The sequence below is a fragment of the Crotalus tigris genome, unplaced genomic scaffold (genome assembly GCF_016545835.1).
Source record: "Crotalus tigris isolate CLP2741 ecotype Arizona unplaced genomic scaffold, ASM1654583v1 scf7180000017550.10884619, whole genome shotgun sequence".
NCBI lineage: Eukaryota > Metazoa > Chordata > Lepidosauria > Squamata > Viperidae > Crotalus > Crotalus tigris.
This window is the reverse complement of record NW_024096468.1, coordinates 3,150,080-3,168,923: the sequence shown is the minus strand read 5'-3', so window position 1 is coordinate 3,168,923 and position 18,844 is coordinate 3,150,080. Positions and strand designations below refer to the sequence as shown.

Here is an 18,844-nt window from a genome sequence, read left to right as displayed (position 1 = left end):
ATTTATAATAGATCCATAGACTGGTCTTGGACAGAGTACAAATTTGGAGGCAAATCTCAGTAATTTTAAAAAGGCTCAAACCAACCTGTCTAATTCAAAAAACTGTACAAAGTCCCAAACCTGCTTTGCATTTTGGAGTTCTACTATGTTCTAAATCATGACCTTATGGCAGGTAAGGCAAAAAGGGGGAAATCCTCTTGGGTTTGTAATTTGGGGAGGAGAAGAACTGGATGCCATGCTCGGCAGGGATCCCTTCTAATAAGGATCAAGGCTGAATTAAATCCCTAATTACAAAATACGGAGAGACAAGGACAGATCTTTTTAAAAAATATTTCTTCCAAGTTTCTACAAGGTCCAGATTTTATAAATGATCTTCTTTTGAAAATCCTGGCCTGCTGGAGACCCCAATTCAGTTCATCTGGAGAGGATCTACTTGATCCTAGCCAAAAGGCAGAAGAAGACTGTGTCCATGACATTCAGGCAATGGTATTTCCTGCTCCAAGATAACATGTTGACTGTTTCCCTCAAGCAGTTTAAATACCAGATCACCACATTTTTATTCTAACAAACTTATGGTTTGTCTGACTTCTATATTGCATGTTTATGCACATTGTTTTGCTGACTATCTCATCCTTTTGTGGAGATTCTCAATCATCCAGGTCATAGTTGTCTCAAAGGTGCTTTTTCAAAAGGCAACTGGACTGTTTTTTTCCTTGAGGAAAAATAAGGTGTTTTGCTTCTCATCCAAGAAGCTTCATTGGTCCTGTGTTTTCTTTCTTATTTCTAGTTATTAGACAATTGTTCTTAATTATGCTGTCTGTCTCACTTAAGTTGGAAAGGCAGAATATAAGTTTGTAATTGGTAACTGAAATAATAAAATGTAGCTTGACATTGTTCATGACTGATCATATACAACAAATTCATTCAAGCAAAAGAAACATATAAGTTTAGACTTTTTGCCCCATTCTGGATATATATATATTACTCAAATGGCATAGTGGGTCTCTCTCTCTCCCTCTCCCTCTCTCTCTCTCTCTCTCTCTCTCTCTCTCTCTCTCTCTCTCTCTCTCTCTCTCTCTCTCTCTCTCTCTCTTATATATGCTGTGAATGTAGTATACTTAGATTTCAATAAAGCATTTGATAAAGTAGACCACAACCTACTCCTTGGTAAACTAGAAAAAGGTGGAGTAGACAACATCACCACCAGATGAATCTGTAGCTGGCTGGCAAATCGTACTCCACAAGTAGTCCTCAATGGCACTACATCCACATGGAGAAAGGTAAGTAGTGGGGTATCACTAGATTCTGTCTTAGTCCCAGTACTCTTCAATATCTTCATCAATGACTTAGATGAGGTAATAGAAGGGGAACTCATCAAATTTGCAGATGACACCAAACTGACAGGAGTAGCCAATGCCCCAGAAGACAAATTCAGGATCCAAAAAGATCTTGACAAACTTGAACAATGGGTCCTATCCAACAAAATGAGTTTCAATGTGGAAAAAAGTACAGTTTTACATTTAGGCAGGAAAAATCAAAGGTACAAATACAGATTAGGCAAGACCTAGCTTAAAACAGTAAATGTGAGAGGACTTTGTAGTCCTAGTGGACGATCACTTGACTATGAGCCAGCAGTGTGCAGCAGCAACCAAAAAAGTTAATAAAATCCTGGGTTGTATAAACAGAGGCATAGAACAAAGATCACGCCAAGTATTAGTACCACTTTATAAAACCCTAATAAGACCACACTTGGAATTCTGCAGCCAATTTTGGTCACCATATCACAAAAAAGATGTTGACAGTTTGGAAAAAATTCAGACAAGAGCAACTAAAATGATCAAAGGCCTGGAGACTGAAACATATGAAGAACGGCTGCAGGACTTGGGTTTGGCTAGTCTAAAGAAAAGAAGAAATAGAGGAGACATGATAGCAGTGTTCCAGTATTTGAGGGGCTGACAAAAAGAAGAAGGGGTCAAACTATTCTCCGAAACACCAGAGGGCAGGACAAGAAACAATGGTTGCAAACAGATCAAAGAGAGAAGCAACCTGGAATTAAGGAGAAACTTCCTGATAATGAGGACAATTAACCAGTGAAACAGACACACACATACAGATACAGATACACATCCACATACATATATTTACATACATACATACATATATACCGTATACACACACACACACACACACACACACACACATATATATATATATATATATATATATTGAATGAAATAATTTTACTGGTGGATAGCTTTTTACATTTTGCAAACATGGCGAACATTTATTATATTAGAAGATTTGTGATATTTGAAGAAGCTCCCCTCCATCATCATTTACTACTTTGAGTTGTTGCAAGCGCTATAGGCACAAGAACCTTCCACCCATAATGGAATGAAATAAAATTATTAACATGGTTATGGTGTCTATGAGTTTCTAGTCTCCTGCCCAAAAAAAGAGAGGAATCAATGGAATTTTGCTCATTTCATCCCTGCAGCTTTATCTGAATTACTAAAGGGAAACTGTGAAGCCAATATTGTCCTTAGTAGGCTGACAAGAATATTTGGAACTGGAAAGAAAGATGAAGCAAGTGATCCCTTCAGTGGAGAAAGAACCTATTCCCATGTGCTTCAGAGTCCACTTTTTCCCTCATACAATGCAATGGGAGCTCCCTGTTTTGTTGTTGCAGCATTAAAATAACAATCCATTTCCCATTCCAGTTGTTAATCTAAATTCACACCCATAAATTGCAAAATTGTTTGTCTAAGAAGAAATGAGTATATACAGAGGGGAGAAATAAAGAACCTTGGGACTGATGTCATATTGCATTAGCAGAAAGCTTGGCTACTTTTAACATATTTTGACTAAGCTGATGCAATACATTCCTGGGACTCTAAGTAACTGACTGACTTCTTCGATTAAAGAGATTCTGTACTTCTTGTCCCTCCCCTTTCTAAATTTGCTAGCATTTGTCTCACTCTAACCTAGAACTCTTTGATTCCTGCTGTTCCCAGTAGGAAGACTTGGAAGTGGACGCTAATCTTAGCAAAGAAGTAGTTGTGTGTTAAGACTTACTAATAATACCATAAAACCTTGCTTTTCTGTTCTTGCACCCTACATATTTGACCTGTAGTAAGCAAAGGAAAAAATATGTGAAACATTTCTATTTTTATATATTTGATGTATTTTTCTAGCAAAATCTAGGAGTTTTTCATTCTGGCTCCCTTCTCTAGAGTTTTTCAGATATATGAAAAGCATCAAAACAGCATTATTTTACCAGAGAATGCATTTAGACTCAACAGTGATTTGATGATGGCTGCTAATTTAGATAGGATTGGGCTATCAATAGCTAGTAGGCTTGATGGCTATATCCTATGTCTTGAATACCAGGTGTTAGAGTGTAAAAAGGGTTTCATTCTTTCTGCATGTGCATTGAGCTTTCCAAATGGCTAGCCATGTCCCATCCAAAATGCTGGTGTAGGAGATGGCCAGATTGAGCCCGAGGGAGGAGTCAAACATGTCATCAGTCATGAATCATCCCACAAGAGATCTAAGTCCAGTCTACCGTCCATTCCTTATCTCCTGCCAAATTGCTTCAACCATTAATGGTTCAGATTCTTTTAGAGAGCTTAAACTTGCAATAAATCTTTAGACACAGTTGAATTGCCTGGATCTCCTGATTTCCCTGAAGCTTGACAGCTGGACTCTCTGGATACTTGGGCTGAACCAGCCTTGTTCTTCTTACATCCTTTGAACTGTAGCTCATCCTTAAGGTGAATAAATAACATGTCCAAATGCTTTATGTTACTCAGGAGTTTTTTAACTGAAGGGTAGCCAGAGGACAATGCTCTATTTTAAAAACTTTTCAACACTAAAGATTTCAAAATTGCTACTCGTGTTTTATTCTTGAAGCATACAAATAACCAAGTCCGAATCTTCTATGTCTGTACAGGATTGTAATACAATAGATTGTAATTGTAAATCTGCATATGTATATATATGTAAACAAATGAAAATATGAAGTTCTGTTTTAATGTATGTCATCTTTGAGGCAATAATGTAACTGACCATGTTATGAACAAACAACTGCGTGTAAAATGTAAATATTTCATTTAGAGTTTTCCCATAGAAGCAACAGTTATGGGAGAGCTGCTAATCTATTTTGAATTTGTTTAGAATAGTTTCATTTATGATGATGAAATCTGTGATTATGTCATGTTTTTCTATATTTATGTAGTTGGATTTTCAATAATATACTACACATTTGTCTACTAGCTTAAATAACATATTGTGAGTGTAGCTGCAAATTATAAAGGGCAAAAAGCAAAATTAAGAGTGAGCAAGTTACACATAAACACAATTTATATATGCTAAAGTAGAATCCAGAGGAGGTCACAGTTATATTTAGCTCCTAGTGCTGAAATTAAAGATGGTCAACTGCTGCCCCTTGAGTTGCATCTTTTTTTGAAACCATTTATCTAATTGTAAAGAACATCTTTTGAATGTATAACATTAGATTTGGTTCTACCATCAGAGCAACAGAGTTATATAAGAAAGAAGACATTCTATATTTTAGTATGTTTTTGTATGATGATGATACATTTCTAAGCACTGGTATGGTTATATACATTTGCTTCATAATTATGCTGTGAGATCATTGCTGCATTTCTACTATGGAGCCAATGGGTTAGTTTGTGCAGAAAAAAACAAGGCATGGGCAAACCTCAGATTGCGTATCTTCTTGTAATTATGCTCCCAAATGGTCATTTTTTTTCAAAAATAAGAAGGAAATAAAAACAATCAACCTTTTGAAATTTTCATATTTAAGAGACTGTCTGAAACCACAACACTAACCTGAAATTGTGTGATTTTATGGTCTTTGGATTTTTAAGCATGGAAATTGGAATAGAGTTTGCCAATTTCCATTCCTATCTTTAAAAAAAAAATGCCTGAAATGGAAAAACAGGTCAAACTAAGCTGCCAGTATAACTTCCTGTGATGTCATTGTTAGAACTAATGTCATGTGCGATTCTGGGAGACGTTGTACCCTCTTGATTGAGTCCTAGAGAATTAAGTGATTCTTATATTCAGACAAGTGGTGGCAATCTGTGGTGTAAGTCAACTTTTCCCAATTTGGCATTTTATTGGTTTATTAATTTATTTATCATCAAATTTAGGAACCCACCCATCATCATAGAGGGACTCTGAGCAGTATACAAGTAAATTTTCTAGATATGTTGAGACTGCATCTCCCTAGAATTCTCAGTCAACATGGAGAAACAATATTGGTGAAACTGGTCTAAATTAATGGAATATAAAAAAGTAGCCTAAACAAATTGAACATATGCTAACAGATTTTTGTTAGATACTTCCTTTATTAAAATTTGTATTTTTAAGATTTTAAGCATCTGATTTATCAAAGTCACCTTTGACATTCAACTAGTTCCCCATATAGCAACTGATTCTTAAATAATTTTAATAAGATGAATTCTATATTCATTATTTTACTTGGTTTTAAAATGCAACAAGAAGAAAATAAGAATGACTCGGCTGATTTTGTGTGTTTTTATTTACTTTAGTATAGATTTTTTTTATCCCTGTATGCCACTCACATCCAGGAAACAAGTTAATGGACAATGGAAGAAGAACAATCAATTTATGCTTTTCTTCCCCTACCCCCACTTCCTTTTTCTTGTGAGTTTTTGGCAAGCACTTACATTTTGCAGAAAAGCTATTACTAGGATGACATCCAATCTCTGCATTAGCCAAGATAAGGGGATTTTCAGGTAGAAATGGGGCCGGTGTGACAACTGACAAATCTTTGAGCAGTTTTTTCAAATTTTCCCTTACTTGTATTATCTTCTTCTTTCAGCATTGACCAGGCTGATAATATGTAAGCAAACACTGAGGGAAAAACCTGGTACTCCTTGTAACAGATGCTTATGTACAAGACATGTTTTCACTTCAGTACAAAGAAGTTCCAAAAGTTTACACAATTGACCATTACTGAGAAAATGAAAATAGAGACTCCAAACTAAGAGAATACATTTTTCCCTGGTCAAGAGGGCAATAGATACTATTGATAGCTATACTGCAAGATATTAGGCCATTTTATATATCTACTTTGAATCCTTGCTATCATAAAAGAACACATTCAGAAAAAGTAAAAGAAGAGACAATCCATTCCTCCCTGTTTAATGAGACACGTACATTAGTTTCCTGATGTGTCAAGAAGTCACTGTTTGATTTCAAAAGAAGATAAACTACAAGCTAAAATGAAATAATGGGATGACATAAGACAGCATCAAGTCTTTATATAGTGTGGTGGCTATTTACTTTTCATCTGCCTTGACCCTTATCTATGAGGAGGCAGTGGCAGCCACCAGCTGTATTCCTCACTTTGTTGTTATAAAAGTCTATTTTCAAGACTTGGAAAGACTTTTTTTTTTTTTTTTTTTTGCTTAATGACACACAGACATCCGTATTTTCCTTTATGGAAGTTGACTGGAGCAACAGCTGAATCTTATATTAACACAAGGACAAAAAAATACATCTTCAACTACAGTTGACATCAGCAATCTAACTTATGTGATGCAGAGATGTATAGTTCTGACTTCCAGCACTTTGCAATGATCAGCCTGTGGGGCTGTAAGCATAGTGACACCAGTGTAAATCACAAAACAGGTAAGGCATGGACAATCCCCCATAATACTTGCTGACCTAAACAGGAATTTGTCCTTGCCTGTTCATTTAGTTACCACCTTTTCCCAAAAACTGATCTGTAATTCACTAGAAAAAGGTGATTAAGTAAAGCCACCAGCAAGACCAAGCCAGTAGCAAGGAAGGACGGGTGCTAGTTCAAAAGAATGGGCATGCAGGAAGGGAGGGAAATAATGTAGAGCAGACATGTAAAACACAAGGCCCGGGGGCCAGATGCGGCCCGCAAAGTGGTTTCATGTAGCCCACGAAGCCATCCTGGAAACAGTGAGGGAATGGCCCCCGCTGCCTTGGCTCTGGCCCAGGCTGGCCAGGAGCCAATATACAATTTTGTGGTTTCTTATGCTGAAACACAGTCTGAGCGCCACAAGGCCGTCTAGAAACAGCGAGGAACCAGCCCCTGCTGTGTCAACCCTGCCCCCTGGGTGCATGCTGGGGAGGTGTCAACCTTTGCGAGGAATGAAGAAATGGACCATGCCTTGCGCTTGCCCCAGTCCCACCCTCTTCTGTCAGAGACCCTCAGATCTGTCCCACTCCTGCCCAGGCCCCCACAGGCACCCTTGATGCAAACAATGTAGAGCTGGCCATGCCCACCCAATAGGCCACATCCACTCCATCCACGCCCACCCAATAGGGCGCACCCACCCTGGCCTCTGATGTGGCCCTCAATGCTGATGTGGCCCTCAATGAAATTGAGTTTGACACCCTTGATGTAGAGGGTCTTATCCTACCTCCCAGCCCTTTGCTTAATGGCATGTTTGGCTTTTCCTCCCAGCACTTGAATAATAATTGTGGAGATTAGTGGAAACAGAATCAAGAAGGTAGCTGTTCTACTGTATGAATTGAGACACTCATCTCACTGGGTGGCTGCCATTTTCTCCATCAGGAAACTGTGGCAATGAATATGTACATGGAAAGTCATTGCACACAAACAGCTCACCACAGGGAATGATTCCTTTTCATTTCCATAACCATGGTATTTGTTGTTTATATGGCATGAACCTTAGTTACAAATATCAAGAGCACATTTCATTGTTATTGCTTGAGACATCCTAATGTTAGGAAAGTCCAGCTTTGATGATTTGGCAAATTCTACTCTTCAACTATCCAATTTTTCATCAACCAAATGAGTATATTAAATCATTTCCTCATGCTTAACATAACCAGCTGTTTATGTATCAACATAGCTTTTTGCTAGAATAATTATAGTATCCTTGATATCCTGGCTTGCTCATGGTATGTATTACCCTCACTGCAATAAGTGAGAAGAGGCAAATATTTTGAAGGTTCCAATTGGTGGATGAGTAGCCATTGTTTTTTATTTCTCATTCAGAAATCTATCATTAACTAATCAAGGTTATACAACAACAAACCCTGAAAAGGGAAGGAAACTTTACACACCATTGTTCCGTACTGGTTATCAGGAAAAAAATAAAAATTTTGTTAAGACATAAAAGTATTGCACAAGACTCTATCATGAGATAGAGATGAGACAGTTTAGGGTTATGTAATCAAAGTAGAACACCAAAGTTGCCAATACACTTTATTGCTAATGTAATAATAATGTAGCTAAACTACAAATGATGAAGGGTTCATATTGTGACTATAAATGAATTATTTAGTATAACATTTAAATTATTTTGGCATTTTGTATGTGTGGATGTCCTTAAATTCTAGCTAAGCTACTCTGGCTTCCAACAGGTTTCCAGGTCAAATTCAAGGTGCTTGTTCTTACACAGAAATCTCTAAATGCCTTGGATCATGCCAGTAATTGCTTCTGCTATATGGACTGTCCTAAAAAAAGAGTCTACTTCTGGTAAGGCCAGCTTCATAAATGTTTTCCTCCTGTTTTTTAGAGACTTAACAAATAATATCTCTGCTATAGTTTGACTTTTTTCACCTAAGCTGGCTAGCATTTATATAAATTATATATTTACACAAATTAATTTATTTAGTAAAATAGAACAAATCAGCTGAAAGCCACTAGGTCTGGCCAAGTACATTAGCAAATAAACCTTCCCAAAGGAAGATTAAACAGTTACGACATTCCTTAAAATAATCCCATCAATTTGCCAAGCAAAATGTCTATGCTGAGTTTATGTAGGCAAATCCATCCAGAGTAGAAACAATTCATACAAATTGAGAATCTCTCCCAGCATGCTTTTTTCTGGAGTGCATATAGTGCATATTACCTTTTTCTTACTAACTTCTTCTACCATTTTAAAATAGGCCTTAGGTAAAATATTCCTTCCTTTTTTCCCTATTTTACTACTTCTATAATCTAGCTTTCCAGCTACAATTGCATTAAAATCTCCTACTAAGCAAATATTTTGATATTCTGTTTCCACTGTTTTCTTATGTAATTTTTGGTAAAATTTTTCTTGTTTATTATTCGGTGCATAAATTGCTACCATCAATGTCTGGTTTTGGTTTATTTCCATCATTAGTATTCTTCCTTCTTCGTCTGAATAGATTTGTTTAGGATTCATTGTTTCTTTACTATAGAGAGCTATTCCTCTTTTGTGTGTGTGTGCTGATGAAAAATAAAGCTTCCCAATTTTTGGACATTCCAAAAATTTATAATGTTGTCTTTTAATATGTGTTTCTTGGAAACAGACTATATCCGTTTTTAGTTTTTGTAATCGTATTTTTTTTCCTTTTTGAGGGGGAGTTCAATCCGTTTATATTCATTGAGAGAATGCATTATCCTTCTCATCTTTTTCAGTTATATTTAGGTTTTATTCTCTTAGCTGTTCTTATCTGTCTCTGTTCTCTTCCCTTTGCCTTTTCTTGATTTATGTTTTCTATTTCTTCTTCTACCATTTGTTTATCTGCCCCTTCTATTGCTATCACTTCCTGTTTTCAAGATTCCCATTCTGGTTGGAATGCTGAACTTCTTTCTTCGAGAAAAGCTCTATATCTGTCTGTCATGAAAAGCTCTATATCTGTCATTGTTTTTCCTCGAAATTTCGCTTTTCATGCAAGAAGCTTTTTCAGTTCAGTTCAGAACTGAAGAAGCTTCTTGGATGAGAAGAGAAACATCTTCAAGGAAAAACAAAGTCCAGCTTTCTTTTGAAAAAGAACTTTTGGGACAACCATGATCTGGATGACTGAGAATCTCCATAGATATCCATATAATATGTGTTAATTAAATAGTAATGAATCACTGGATAGAGTATTGGATGAAAACCTTCTTATTCTCTTTATCTTTGATATAGGCTACCTCATACATTTAAGAAGATAAATAAGGTAATACTCTGACAATTTTGCCTAAAAAAATAGAAGTTTAAAGCTAACAACATGTGGCAGCAGACCCATGTCTATAAACACAAGTTGGTCTAATTATACAGGAATTTCATATAAAAGCCAATCACTTCCTTCTCAAAGAAGTATGAAAGAAAATGTCCAAGGATTTCCCCCCATGAACCCCATGACTCTAGCTAGCTCAGAAACACGGCTGAGAAAGATGCTGCATAGATAAGTGAATACATAAATCCAAATTATTATCTGATAGAACATCAGTCCCTTTACCTAACTCAATATCGTTTGTTTTGATGGGCCATAGTTCTGAGTCTGGATATGAACTTGGAGCATTTCCCAATCCTACCTGTAAATGTCAGGAATTGAACATTTGAACAGGATTTTCGCATGTAAAGATATGCTTTACATATGAACATCAGTCTCTTTTGGCTTCAGCATCTGCCCACTGCCTGATTTGCAACCAAAGACCCAGTTGTACATATGATTGGAGAGGAAGACTCTTAGTGGCCTTTATTGTTAAAGGGATTGCTGTCTGGCTAGGTCAATCCCTGGTTTTCCAAATGTTGATGAAGTACATTTCATAGGCAGTAGCCTTGGACAAATTGGTTTGTTCTCCATATTGGGCCAAAGCTCATAGTAATAAAAAACTGGAAATTTTGTTTCTTCTATCAGTACATATTCTGGATTCTAACCAAATGTTTAAGTCTTGACTATTTGTTTTCATACTTCCTCTGCTTGCCAGTGTTTATATGAGTCATAATTTTCTTTTTTTTTCTTTTTTTGCTATTAAAACAAAATAATTTGGACTTAAAAACATCAACAGAACAGGCTAAGTAGGAACCAAACATTCCAAACAGCCAAAGTAAAGGCTTACAATCCACATGTGGTAGTCAATATTAGTAATCCATTTATATTTGAAGAAAAAAACATCCATCCAGAACTTTAGCTGGTGAATTTAGTGGATTGTCTGGTTGCACTCCCCATTTTGTGCCACCATGATAACAGAGCACTGAGGGCCATATGGACTTCACAATAGCACCAGATGTTCATCTCTGTTTTCAAATGCAGAAAAAGAGGCAATGCTGAAAGATCTTCTCTCCCCATAAACCAGCAAATTCAAAAAGCCAAGCAGGAAAGTGACTGCATTGGGCCAATGCCATTATACAGTTAACCACTCCAAATTATGTGTGAGCTGAGTTAAGAAAGTAACCTCAGCTGCATCAGCCTTTGTTCTTTAGGGAAGGCGCTGTGCACAGATAGGGTGTGTCCAGTGTAGAAAGCATTTGGGATCAACCAGTCTCTTAATTTCTGTGATACTGCAATATACCAGGGGAGAACCTCCTCTTTGTTAATACTTGCCCCTTTATAGCTAATTTTATATTTCCAGATGCCCAAATCCAGATTTCAAAAACAATAGCATGATTATGCATTTATGGGGTTCATTTACAGTTCTTGGCCAAAGAACACAAAAACAGGATGAAAAGCTGTAAGAATTGTAAGTTGTCTCTTCCCCACCCAGTTTCATATTATAAAGAAGAATTAACACTGCCCAGTCTTCTAGCTATTTCCCTTGAGAACATAATTTTCCAATGGAATTTCCTGCTCTTTGGAACTGCAAATATAAAATGCATAATTGGGAGTGTAAAAATCCTGAAAATAAGATCTTCCCCCATTTAAAACATGTCACAAAGCTCAGGAACCACAATCCAATTTACAGCTTTCAACAGCCGTGAACTATCTCCATTAGAACCTCTGAAGGCTGAAGTTTATACTTGCAGATTTCAGGCCTGGGCAGTGCTGACCAAGGCTATCAGCCTCCTAAGGAAAGCTGACTAACATATCCTAAAGAGCACATCTCTCCCAGAATATATAAGTCTCCTGAATTTATCTACACTGAAGCAGTTCACGTACATAATTTTTAGCGATCTGCCTAGAGCCTTGTAAAGGAGTTCAACACAATTTCTATCTTGCATTACTTGGGATAAGATATAGAGCCTTTTATGTGATCATTTGTAAGACCAGGTTGAGATGGATTAGAAACCTGCAATCCATTAACCATATAGTCTATCATGGTAACTTTTGATAATGTAGCCATCCATCTTATTCTCATGACTGGCTTTTGTACTAGTGATCTCTTTGGAAGTTACAGTTTTTGTTACTTACAATAGAATATTATAAAAATGATGGAACATTTCAAAGCATGATCAGTTTAACTTGTGTACTTGTGCAGTTTGTTTGTGCAGTTTATAATTCAATCCAGCTATTTCCCCAGGAGGTGAATGCCTGCATGAGTTCTCATAATTGCTTATATCCTTCTCACATTTCAATCTCATTTATCTATCTTGCGTTCCCCAACTTTTTGTTTTTACTGTGTAAGAAAATGTTCCTGCCCTTCCCTTCAGCAACATTTCTTAATTTCTCACAAAATCACATGAGTTACTAGAATCACTTGGAAAAGCAAGGCACAAAGTACACATCTTGCAGGAAAACAGTTTTTCTTTTGGAAAGCACTTGACCTCAATCTATCAAGAATAGACATGTTACTGGTCAAGAAGAGTGATTACAAGATATATTTCATGTACTTGTTTTGATGGGATTGTCTTCCACTGCAATGGACAAAGGTCCAGTGAAAGTAATGTCCAGGCTCCTGAGCAAATCTGAGGACTTGTGAAGTAATTCTGGAGAATGTCATATTTCCCAATTCTCCAATCATTATAGGAACAAGTAATGAGAGGTTGTTTGGTCCAAAGAAATGCTAAATCATAATGTTCTTGGAAGGGCATATCCCTAAGGAAGCCCAAATTCAACACATACATTATACCTAAAATTCAATCAATCATTCAATAAACCTGAAAAGAGTCGCTTTGACAGTGAGATGAGTAGCATATAAATTTAATAAAGAAATAAATATTAATCTGTCACTGGAAATAAAATTGAATTTACTGAATAGAGTTTATGTCCAAGTTAGACACATTTAGGGCTGTGCTATAAGGAAGTCTAACTTACATTGGGGAGCAATTTGCTTCTATTTATTTAAGGATAACAAATACAACAACCAGTGGGACTTGCTTCCAAGTAAATACATTAATATTGCTAGGCAGCAGAACAATTTTGCACATATTTACTCAGAGGTAAATAATTCTAAATTAAGAGGATTTCCAGGTAAAGTATGAATTGTGGTTAGTTAAATCCTTTAAGTCTCACCTTTAGGTTTAGAAAAATGGGGGGGGGGTACTGAAAACTAAGATCCTAGTTTATGAGTATTTAAATGCTTGTTTGGTTCCTCTTCTTCTAAACTTCAGTTTCTTGTTACAAAGGAAAATTAGTTTAAGAAATGAAAAACCTGGGTATTCTTTTGCTTTGAGAGAAAGCAAACATCACAAGATTTTTTTTCCAATATATTGTTTTATAGAGAAGCAAATCTTCATCCTTGGCTATTCAAAGAAACTCTGAAACTTTCTTCTTTCAAACAGATATATAGCTTTGATAAAACTACTTTAAATGTCATGCAAATAGAATTAATCAGTACCACCTTGACATTCCTTTCTTAAGAATGTAGAACTCATAGACTTGGAGTCTAGCCCTCTTTATCCCATCTACTAAAGTTATTATTGTACATCAGTTTTATTAATGATGCAGCTTTTGAAAACAAACCTTGCTTTTGTGTGGGGTTCAGAAGCATAAGACTGACATGCACAAAAACAAAAACAAAACAAAGGGGGGAAGGGGAAAAATCTTTAAATCCCATGAAAACAGTTTCAGCTTTTTAATCACAAACTTCACAAGCAAGTCTCTCTGGTTGTTAGAAGTTTTATGAGTAAGAAAATCAGCCTTTAAAAGAATCAGACATGAAACTCTATAAAATAACAGAGGGTAAGTGGAGAGAGAAACATCCCATTTGACTGGTGGTGAAAGAAACAGTGCCTGCTAGATGTGGCTATTTCCCAAAGAAGACACTTAGTCCAGGCTTACCTGTTGACACCTGCCCTCCTCCTGCCTGTCTTTGCTTGCTTTAACTTCCAGGCTCTTCCTCCCCCCCTTTTCTCCTCCTCCTCCTTCTCCTTCTTCCTCCTCCTCACTCTGATCCAGTCCTGATACAAATGTGAGCCTCTTCCAAGCCGTGTGTGTTTTCTCTGGTTTTGTTCCTTGGAGATTCTCTTAGAGAGGGCGGGTGGGAGTGAGGGAAGGAGGAGAAAATCATAACAATAACGTCTTTCTTTGGCAGCCAAACTCCTCAGCGTTTAAAGTATATGCATGTTCTCCTGCTTGCCTGTGGAGAGAATCATAAGGAAAAACGTTTCCTTCTGTCCAGGCAAGAGGGCTCCTCACCAGCATTAAGCAAATCCCATGTGCCTATGCACATCTATACATACATACCCACACTTATATATTTACCTTGCACTTTACATTTATTATTAGCATGATAACCTCTCCTGACTTTACAATAAAACAATACATCTACATCCTGGTACAAAATAGACAGAAGGAAAAAGGAACCCAACTTACTTGCCAGGATTTGTGGGTTTGGGAATGAATGGTAGTAGATAACAAGGATCTTATTTTTCTAAATGCAGTTGCTATATTACCCTATTCTTCTTTTATGCTATGATTAGTAACATTGATAGTGCCAACTCAGTTATTAAACACCACCCATATCTCCCCTAAATTTGGCAGTTTAAAAATAAAAGGCTATCCCACGTTCTAAGTATAGTGGCTGGCAATACCTCTTGATAAAAGTCACCAAAAGCATAATGCAATGTATGTATCCCTTTTCTTTAAAGCTCTTTAAAGTGGAATGAGTGAAATTTCCTCATCAAATTATATATTAGAAATTGCTTAATGACATTTAATCTTAATAATCCTAGCTAAAATTTAAGGAGTCAGTTTAACAATTATAAAATGGAGTAACTTAAGCTTTTAACAGTAGGAGTGTTGGCACATGCAGGATAGCTGTTGTGGTACATATAGGTCAACAGAAGCTAGACATAACTGCAAGCAGAGGAAACACAAAAATAAAGATAGAGCTTATGCCAACAAAAGGTTATGGTTAAATGGTACAGTTGCAACAGGTGTGAGGGGCTTTTTCCTGGAGGGGCTTTTTCCTGGGAGGGTAGGAACAAAAATTATTCTGTTTAGGTGCTTCAGATTAGCTGATTGGGGGTAAGCAGGTGGTGGTGGGGGAACCAGCATCGTGAAAGAGTATAAATATCTGGTTTTTAAAATTATTGGTGTGGCTTGATCTCCTGCAAGAGACTACCAACTTTTGCAAAAGTTATAATTTAAATAAACTCTGTTCCTGGAATCCCAAGTGAGTGTGTGTCTTTTAAAAATCTGAGCCTAACACTCCAAACAATAGTAATTTTATCCCATGTGTGTATTCTTAAAAGGAAGTTCCACTGAGTTTAATCCTCAACAGGTTTATGTGGTAATACATCTATTAAAATCAAAGAGTCTAACTTCTGCCTAAATACATTTAAGATTGTATAGTAAACTAACAAGATAAAAGTTAACAAGAAACAAATTGTAAGCCTATGTTAAATACTAAGTGTTAACAAATGCCATACCATAGTCCTGCACAATTTATAACATTTTAAACTATTTAATTGTTATTTGTTTGTTGACTAAGATATTTTCAACAAGATATTTTTTTATTGTATAATAGTCTTATATTTCATTCATCCATTTATTTCATCCAACTGAAAAAGAAATGGCAGCTTGGGATATGTGTGTGTGCCTGAAACACAAATGGTCCAGTGATTTTTTTCTTTCTTTCTCAAAAGTCCCTTGCAGTTTTGCAAAGATTTCAGGTTGCTATCAGACTTGTGAAAATGTTTGCTTCAGCTTGATAAACATCAAAAAGTTGTATTTAAATCTACAAAATGTAAGGTAATATAAGATTTAATTATGAAATACCTAGCTATAAAATTTAACTATATTTAATTTTCTGGATCTGTCCTTTTTTTAAGGAAAAAAAAAAGACAGTTCAGACTCAGCTGAAAAATGTATTGGTCTTTTTGTCATTTTGAAAGTGCACTATTTCATTATTTCTGTAGGAGGAGGAGGAGGAGGAGGAGGAGGAGGAGGAGGAGGAGGAGGAGGAGGAGGAGGAGGAGGAGAAGAAGAAGAAGAAGAAGAAGAAGAAGAAGAAGAAGAAGAAGAAGAAGAAGAAGAAGAAGAAGAAGAAGAAGAAGAAGAATAAGAAGAAGAAGAAGAAGAAGAAGAAGAAGAAGAAGAAGAAGAGGAGGAGGAGGAGGAGGAGGAGGAGGAGGAGGAGGAGGAGGAGGAGGAGGAGGAGGAGGAGGAGGAAGAAAGGAAAGCTTCAGGATTTCTCTTCTGTTCCCCAGCTGTTATGATGTTCTTTTCTGTGCTTAAATACACTTGGAGAACATGGACTGGCGGGTGGTGCAGAGCAGCTGATTCCATGTGATGTGGCAGCTGTTTCAATGAGACGCTTCTCTTTTTCCCTGCCCCTAATGAGCTTTTTGGCACATTGTTTCGAAGAAACTGTGCAACATTCCTGTGGTAATGTTCCAGCAGCTTTATGTACATCGACTTTGATGATTTTTCTTTCACTCCAACAGGATTTCTTTCCCTTGGCATCCATTGCTTTCTCATTTGAGGTTTATGTCCTTTTTCAGCATCCTGCTGAGGCCAGCCGTGACAATCTTCAGGATACATTTCTTTGTCAGGGCTCATGCCAGCTAACCATCTACTTGGTTCAACAAGGCTCAGTTCAAAATACTCCTGTAAGTTATTTGGTTTTTTAAGTACAGAACTGGTCAGCTCAGAGCATTGTGTCTTTCCTATCTTTTTATCCTTTTACTATTAGAGACATAGAACAACATGCACCCAGTCTTGAACAAGCTACCATTAGAAAAGAAAAGACAGCAGACGTACATGACTTGTTTTCTCATGTAGCTTTTCAAAATGTTTTCCTTAGAAACAACAAAACATATCAGGCAAGAAGCAAACAATTATTATTCCTTAACTAAAATGCACAAGTAAGGCCTGTGTCCTCTTTGCCCAGAGCAAATCCAACTGATTTGTTTTCTCAGAAATCAGTTATGTTTATCAATATTCTTTCAGATACAGTTGAAAAATCATGGAAGTTTTATCTATAAATATTTCCATTTTCTATCTCCAAAATCTTAAACCAATTCTCTTTTCCAGTCCTCCTGTTTCTTCAATGGCAGTAAGGCCAGAAAAGAGGCCCTAATTCATTGCTCCTTGCATCCATGGACATCTGCCCTAGTGAACTGTTTAAGTCTTTCCATCCTTTTGGAGAAAACCAGACCACAAGATCTGCAGCTGGTTCATTCTGAGGAATTTGCTTAGTTTCTAGAAAAAAAATGCTCACATTAGGAAATATGGACACTAGTTAGTCAAGTCCAACTGAAGTTTAGCTGACATAAACACCTCATTGTGTGTGGTTATCTGGAATCAGTTTTAACTCGTGGGACCTTGAGGAAATGGATAGTTTTTTTTATGTGACCCTGGCCACTTGGGGATTAGATTCCTGTTGGTATTGTGTGCTGGTGAAAGCTTCCAGGGAGATGACAGCAGGCTGGGATTCAGTTTGTAGTACTTACATTCTTGAGTGATGGTTGCCTGCCCCCTATTCTGAAAGTGGCAATGGTGTGTCCCTCCTTGAGAACCAACTGCTCAATCAAGCTATTTTAGACAACTATAATATCATCTCCAATATTTTTTTAAGGCAGGTTGTTGAGAAGGTGGTGGGCCTACAGTTACAAAAATTCTATACAGAGCAGATTTTCTAGACCTTTATCAGTAAGGATTTGGGACTGGGGAAAAGATGAAAAATGCACCTTTGGTATATTGATATAGCAGAAGTTCAACCCTCCATCCTCTACTGGTTGTTGCAGTCGGTTTTGATACCATTTAGGCCAGGGGTAGTCAACCTTGGCTCTTTTATGACTCGTGGACTTCAATTGCCAGAATTCCTGAGCCAGCTTAGCTTAGCTTAGCTGGCTCAGGAATTCTGGGAGTTGAAATCCACGAGTCATAAAGGAGCCAAGGTTGACTATCCCTGATTTAGGCTGATCCTTCTAGGCTGTCAGCAATGGATCCTTTTTCCTAAATGGTCGGCTCATTTAGTGTGAAGAGCATTAATCCCTAAATGAAATATTACACGGCTAAATGAAATATTAAAGGGCTTAATGAAATATTACAGCCTAAATGAAATATTACAAGGCTTAAACCTTTCCATAAGTTGTTTAATATCTACATGAAACTTCTGGGAGATAGATCATCAATATATGGATAATATTTAGATATATATCTTCATTCTGGGACATACAGGAGATGTAGTGGAGGTTCTGTTTCAGGGTGTGTAGACTGTTAAGATCTGGATGGAGAAAAACTATCTCAAGCTAAATTCTAATAAGGAAGATTATGGATACAGAAATGGAATAATGTCAGAAGCAGTCCATTTAAATGAGGTTGTGTACCCCTGAATGGAACTCGGTTGTAATGCCTGAAGAATTAAACTCCTTTCTGGTTTATTTCCAGGCCAGAAATTCCAATAAAACACCCCAAATCAGTGAAACACCCCAAACTTTCAGTGAAGGTAAATATATATATATATATATATATATATATATATATATATATATACACACACACATATATATATATTCAATCTAAAGTTGTCAAATAACTTTGCATGAGTGGCTGCAATGGGCTGCTTCTTCAGCTTCCTTTTTATAGGTTTTTAGTTTAAAATTTAGCCATTCATTATCAATGGAATGGAATGTATTACTATTACAAACAAATGTCTTCTTATCTTGAGGTTAAACAGATGTCTTATTAAATGGACATTTTATCTTTCTCATATATATTCTCTGTG

The 18,844-nt window shown here is 36.7% G+C and overlaps 1 protein-coding gene across 1 annotated transcript in view; it reads right to left on the bottom strand.

Annotated features, from left to right (window-relative positions):
* The window catches only part of LOC120306707 (proline and arginine rich end leucine rich repeat protein), a 36,525-nt gene extending 22,416 nt beyond the window's left edge, over positions 1–14,109 (bottom strand). Inside the window, exon 1 of the mRNA XM_039340400.1 lies at positions 13,951–14,109. The gene's annotated coding sequence lies outside the window, so the exon portion shown is untranslated. The remainder of the gene's footprint in view (positions 1–13,950) is intronic.
* Between the last annotated feature and the right edge of the window lie 4,735 nt (positions 14,110–18,844).